The 6,069-nt window shown below is 38.0% G+C and overlaps 1 protein-coding gene across 2 annotated transcripts in view; it reads left to right on the forward strand.

Moving 5' to 3' along the window:
- The window catches only part of LOC106874047 (uncharacterized), a 24,314-nt gene that overhangs the window by 1,426 nt on the left and 16,819 nt on the right, over positions 1–6,069 (forward strand). The window contains exon 1 of one of the 2 annotated variants that reach the window (XR_008265746.1): positions 1–68. The exons of the other annotated variant lie outside the window; for it this stretch is intronic. The gene's annotated coding sequence lies outside the window, so the exon portion shown is untranslated. The remainder of the gene's footprint in view (positions 69–6,069) is intronic. 2 annotated transcript variants of the gene reach the window in all.

Consider the following 6,069-nt stretch of genomic DNA (forward strand, 5'->3'; position numbering starts at 1 on the left):
TAGGGTCATTACTAAGGCATCGGTTCCAGTTAGCAACAATGCCCAGCAACACAATTTGTCTACTAAACGTAAGTTTTTCTCCAAGCATGTTCAAGTTTTCGATTTTCTTTTTCTTTTTTGTTCTTTTCTTTTTTTATTAATGTAGTCTAACATGTCTGAATGTGTGTGTGTGGTTATATATATATATATGTATGTATCTTTATATATTTGTGCTTGTGTATATGTGTGTGTATATATATATATATTTGTATGTATATATACATGGAGTTGGTACCAGAAATGAAGAAGGAACTAGGCTCCTGGAGTTCTGCAATGCAAATAACCTATTGATCTGTAACACCAACTTCAGGAAGCCAGCCAGCTACCTGATAACTTATAAATGAGGTGACTCTGCTAGCCAGATTGATTTCATTCTCACCAGACAGCGGGATGCATGGTTGCTCTTAAATACAAAGACCCACCTTGGTGAAGAATGTTCCCCCACCCCAGTATAGACTCGTTATTAGTGACTTTAGACTCGAGGCCAGAAGGATTCCAAAAAGCAGACCAATCTGGAAAAGAAGGACTTGGAAGCTTAAGAACCCTTCACATGGTCAGAGATTTAGGGATATCCTTACTGAGAAATTTGATGAGAGGGAGGAGGAGCTACAGTCCTGTGACATAGAAGGCAGCTGGGAATTCCTGAGACAGTTTGCTGAGCACTACAGACCAAATCTGTGGCTGGTGCAAAGTCCCTTCCAGACTTTGGGTAACAAGGTGGCAGAACTGTACTGTAGACAGGGCCATTGGAGCAAAGAAACAGGCCTCGAAGCGTGTGGGCAGCAGGGGACTGTATCAGATAGCCAAAAGGGAAGCTAAGAGACTGGTATATATAGCCAAGGGATTAGCAGAAAAGAAGTTTGCCAATGTTCAGTGATGTGAGGACCAAAGTACTGAAGTATTTTGGAATGCAAGACAGTGTGTGAGAGAAAATTGTGATGTCACAGGAGAGAAATGTGTCTGCATAAATGATGGTGCCTTTGTGTTTAATGATTTTGCAAAGAAAGAGGCTTGAAGATGGCATTATGAAAGACTGCTAAATGTGGAGAATGAATGGGAGGAGGAGAGCCTACCAAAGGTTGACCCAATTGAGGGACCAGCTACCCAAATCGACAGTACCCTGGTGGATAAAGCAATTAAGGATATGAAGACAGGGCAAGCACCAAGCCCATCAGGAATCACCACTGAGATGCTTAAAATATCAAGCAGTGTAGGTTATGGGTTTGTCACCCATATTGTTAACCAGGTGATACATGAAGGAGTCATACCCAATGACTGGTGTAGCAGCACCAGAGTCAACTGCTACAAAGGTAAAGGTGATGCATTAGATAGAAATAACTACAGAGGTATCAGATTATTGGATCAGGTGATGAAAGTTACAGAGATGGTCATATCCTAACTAATTAGGGAGAAAGTCAGCCTAGATGAGATGCAGTTTGGTTTTGAGCCAGGCAGAAGCACCACTGATGCAACTGCAGGAGAAATATCTAGCCAGTTCATCAAGGATCAGTCTTCAACCCCCTCTTATTCATTTTAGTCCTCCAGGCAATAACCGAGGAATTCAAGACAGGCTGCTCCTGGGAGCTTCTCTATGCTGATGACCTTGCTCTAATAGCCAAGTCACTGCCAGAATTTGAGACAAAGTTTAGGGTGTGGAAGCAAGGTCTAGAATCAAAGGACCTTCGGGTTAACTTAGCAAAAATCAAAGCCTCAGTAAGTAGGAAGGCTGACAAATCACGAACCCCTTCAGGTAGATGGCCCTGCTCAATCTGTAAAAAGGCGTGGGTAGAAACTCCATACAATGTACTTGGTGTAAGCTATGCGCACACGAAAGGTGCAGCAATATCAAAGGAAGGTAAACCAGGAAGATAGTTTTTGTGTGTGGCAGATGCACAGGGGCAATAAACACTGATAATGTACAGAAAACAGATTCCATCACATGCCAGGGGGAAAAACTAGAAGTAGCTGATAGCTTCCGCTACCTAGACGACCAAGTCTGTGGTAGGGTTGGTTACTCTGAGAGTGTAGCGGCTAGAATAAGAATAGCTTGGGCAAAGTTCAGAGAGCTCCTACCTCTGCTGGCAGCTAAGGGCCTCTCGCTCAGAATGAAAGGTAGACTGTATGATGTATGAGTGTGAACTGCCATGCTACATGGCATTGAAACATGGCCCATGACTGCTCAGGACATACGTAGGCTTGAAAGAAATGAAGCTGGTATGATCCACTGGATGTGTAATGTCAGTGTGCGTACACGACAGAGTGTGAGTACCCTGACAGAAAAGTTGGACATAAGAAGCATCAAGTATGGTGTGCAAGAAAGACGACTGCGCTGGTATGGTTATGTGTTACGTATGGATAAGACAGCTGTGTGAGGAAGTGCCACACCCTAACTGGAAGGAACCTGTGGAAGAGGTAGACCCAGGAAGACATGGGATGAAGTGGTGAAGCATGACCATCGAACACTGGGCCTCACAAAAGCAATGACAGGAGACCGACGGCAACTAAAGTGTAATCGCAGCCATGACCGATGCTAGTGTTGCATGTCCAGCCCATTTAAGAGTACCCTTGATGCTTTGGGTGATATGATATGCTTGAGAAGACCTGTTGAGTCAAGTAAAATCAAAATTGTAGTTGTGGTCAGTAACCCCTGACTGGCTTCCATGCTGGTTGTACGTAAAAATCACTACCCAAACATGATCGGTGCCTGACCGCCTGACTGGCTCCCGTGCCTGTGGCTCATAAGAAGCACCATTCAAATGTGGCTGATGCCAGTGCCCCAACTGGCTCCTGCGTTGGCGGCATGTAAAAAGCACCCACTACACTCTTGGAGTGGTTGGCGTTAAGAAGGGCATCCAGCTGTAGAAATATTGCCCGATTGGATTAGAGCCTGGTGCAGCCACTGGCCCTCCAGACCTCAGTCAAACTGTCCAACCCATGCCAGCACGCAAAACGGACGTTAAACGATGATGATATACATATAATATGTATATCATCTATCGCCATGACAGATTGCTAATCACTACACACATTTTTTTTCTCTCCTTGTTTCTTTCTGTGTTCCTCTCTGTGGAAGAGCATAGGCTCGAAACATTAAAGATTTTTTCACTTCCCGAGCATTAAAGTAATACATCTGTTTGTTGTCTACACCACCTGTTTTTGTCTTTTGTTTTTTTTTTGTGAATTCTCCCTAATATGTGTATATATTTATATGTATATATACATATTTATATATATATATGTGTGTATATATTTATATATAAGTTAGAGGTTGTACAACCATCTAAGGGATAGATGTATCCATAGGCACTCCTGGTGTATTACCTCAATATGTATGGTCCTCATTATAAGGTATATGGTAGTAGGTAATTTGAATTTGAAGGTAAAACTGTGGTTTAATATATATATAGAGACAATAAGAAATGGAGCAATAATTAACAATGAGAAGTGGATCATTGGTGTTTTAAAGTCATTGTTTAATTAAATTAGGAGTATGTTTACAGCTGTTTCTATTTATCAAAATGAGGTAAATTTGCATTTACCTCGTTACAATTGACAAACATCTTCAGAACGAGTATATGTAAAAAGAAAGCAAATAGAAGGAAAAAAGAGTTCATTAAAGCAACAGTCTTACATTTTAGTGACTTACGTATTTCCACGTGTCAGTAGAAGGATAAAAGAGAAGAGAGTTTGTTAAATCCATAGTCTTACATTTAGTGACTTTCATATTTCCACGTATCTGTAGATTCCTATATTCGGTGCTAATGGTGGTAATGGGGACAGTGGCTAGTTGACCGGCAGTGTCAGCCGAAGGTGTTATACCTAGTGGAGATATCCTATGTTGTCATTGGACATAAGTAACGCTAACTTGTAATTACAATAGAAGCCGTAATATAAATAAGGATGTTATTTAAAGTTTGTACAATACAGTGTGGACAATGGGCTAAGTAAAGGAATAATAGAATGGGTTGAAGAGTACATAGAAAAACATTAAGGTTAATAGGAAAATTATAGTGTATAGGCGCAGGAGTGGCTGTGTGGTAAATAGCTTGCTTACCAACCACATGGTTCCGGGTTCAGTCCCACTGCGTGGCATCTTGGGCAAGTGTCTTCTACTATAGCCTCGGGCCGACCAAAACCTTGTGAGTAGATTTGGTAGACGGAAACTGAAAGAAGTCCATCGTATATATGTATGTTTGTGTGTTTGTGTTTGTCAACCCATCAACATTGCTGGTGTGTTTACGTCCCCGTAACTTAGCGGTTCGGCAAAAAGAGAACGATAGAATAAGTACTAGGCTAACAAAGAATAAGTCCTGGGGTTGATTTCTTCGACTAAAGGCGGTGCTCCAGCATGGCTGCAGTCAAATGACTCAAACAAGTAAGTAAAGAGAGTAATATGAGTCGGTAATCTAGCTATCAATTGAAATTAAACTATAGGAAATAGTGCCCTAGTGTACTAATAAGTATATAGTTTGGTATTTCGTTTATAATGTGGAGTGAAGTTAAGTAGTTAGTCGGATTGTTAAGGGGAGGTAATAAGAGGTTAAGCAGGTCTGCTAACAACCTGTAAAATAGGGATTTGCAATATTTAAAGGATAAGTAGGGTTTAGCGATATTTTGTAAATAAGAATTTGTCTTTATGCTAACAAGAAATATTTTTCTCATCTTGTTTATTAAGTAGATGTGATTTTGCCATTAAGATGAAGAATTTCTCATTTACACAAAGATTACAATGATTATTGTTAATGTTATATGAAGAAGTTTTGACTCAGATATGCCATTCTAAACTATAGTTAATACTATTGTCTTTCATAGTTGCCAAATGTAACTACTAAGTCTGGTAGAGTTCACTTTACTTCTGTTTCTGAAACGAGAACGATGCAAGTTATATCTAAGTATCATTTCATTTTTAGTTGGTCCAATATAAGTCTTCTTGTAATTATTTGCAAGTACATCACATTGGTAGATTACATTTTTTAGTTTTACATATATTTGAGAATTCACAATTGTTTTTATCTCTGCAAGCCACATAGCTTATTGAGCTTATCTGTGCCTATGTTATGTTGAGTGGAGGTTGTTATTTATAAGGTAGTTGCCCACATTATTTGAGGACGAGTTATTAGGGATGACGTTTATTACATCAGTCGATTGGTTGTTATGTTATATGTTGCTAGTTTCATAGAAGGCATCTATCTTTTTATTGTTGACAGAAGCAATGATGATTGCTAGTTAAGCTATGGCCTACTTTAATTTTATTCCTAAAGATTTCTGAGTATTTGTTATTTAAGTACAAGTGCTTATCATCTAAGTTTCATTACCGAATGAACTATGTTTTAAGCTGCATCGCAAAGGGGATTATTAACCAGATGTTATCCTTATTTCGTTTATTTTTGATATCATTATTTTTGGTATAGAAACCATCTTCAGTATTATTGTAGAATGTAAAGTTATAGTTATAATTATTATTCTTCTTTCTATATTTATTTTTATAATTATTACTATCAGTTTTATTGGTGTTGTTTCTATACGGTTTATATATTTTATAGGAATGATGATACCTTGGTATCATGTTAGGAATGATGATACCTTGGTATCATATTTCTTAACAGGGGCTATATTGGTTCTTAGAGGTGCATTATTTTTATTTATATTTTTATTATTATTCATATTAGTATTCTTAATATTGTTATTTTTCATTTTGTTGGTATTTCTATCTTTATCATTTTTAATGTTGTTATTTATATCAATCTGAATCTTATCATTCTTCCTACTATTTTTGTTATTACTACTGTTAATCCTAATAGTGTTGTTCATATTCTTGTTGTGGTTGGTTAGTGTCATTTGGGGTGTAATTCTTGTTATTTTAATAGTTTTAGGTGTTTGTTATTGTGGTTATTTTTATAGTGTTCTGAGTATAGGTATTCAATATTTTGCTTATAATCTGCTTTTTCTAATGCGCTGTTGTAGAATTCTTTATGTATATATATATATATATATATATATATATATATATATGTGTGTGTGTGTGTGTGT

This window comes from Octopus bimaculoides, chromosome 16 (genome assembly GCF_001194135.2).
Source record: "Octopus bimaculoides isolate UCB-OBI-ISO-001 chromosome 16, ASM119413v2, whole genome shotgun sequence".
Taxonomy (NCBI): Eukaryota; Metazoa; Mollusca; class Cephalopoda; order Octopoda; family Octopodidae; genus Octopus; species Octopus bimaculoides.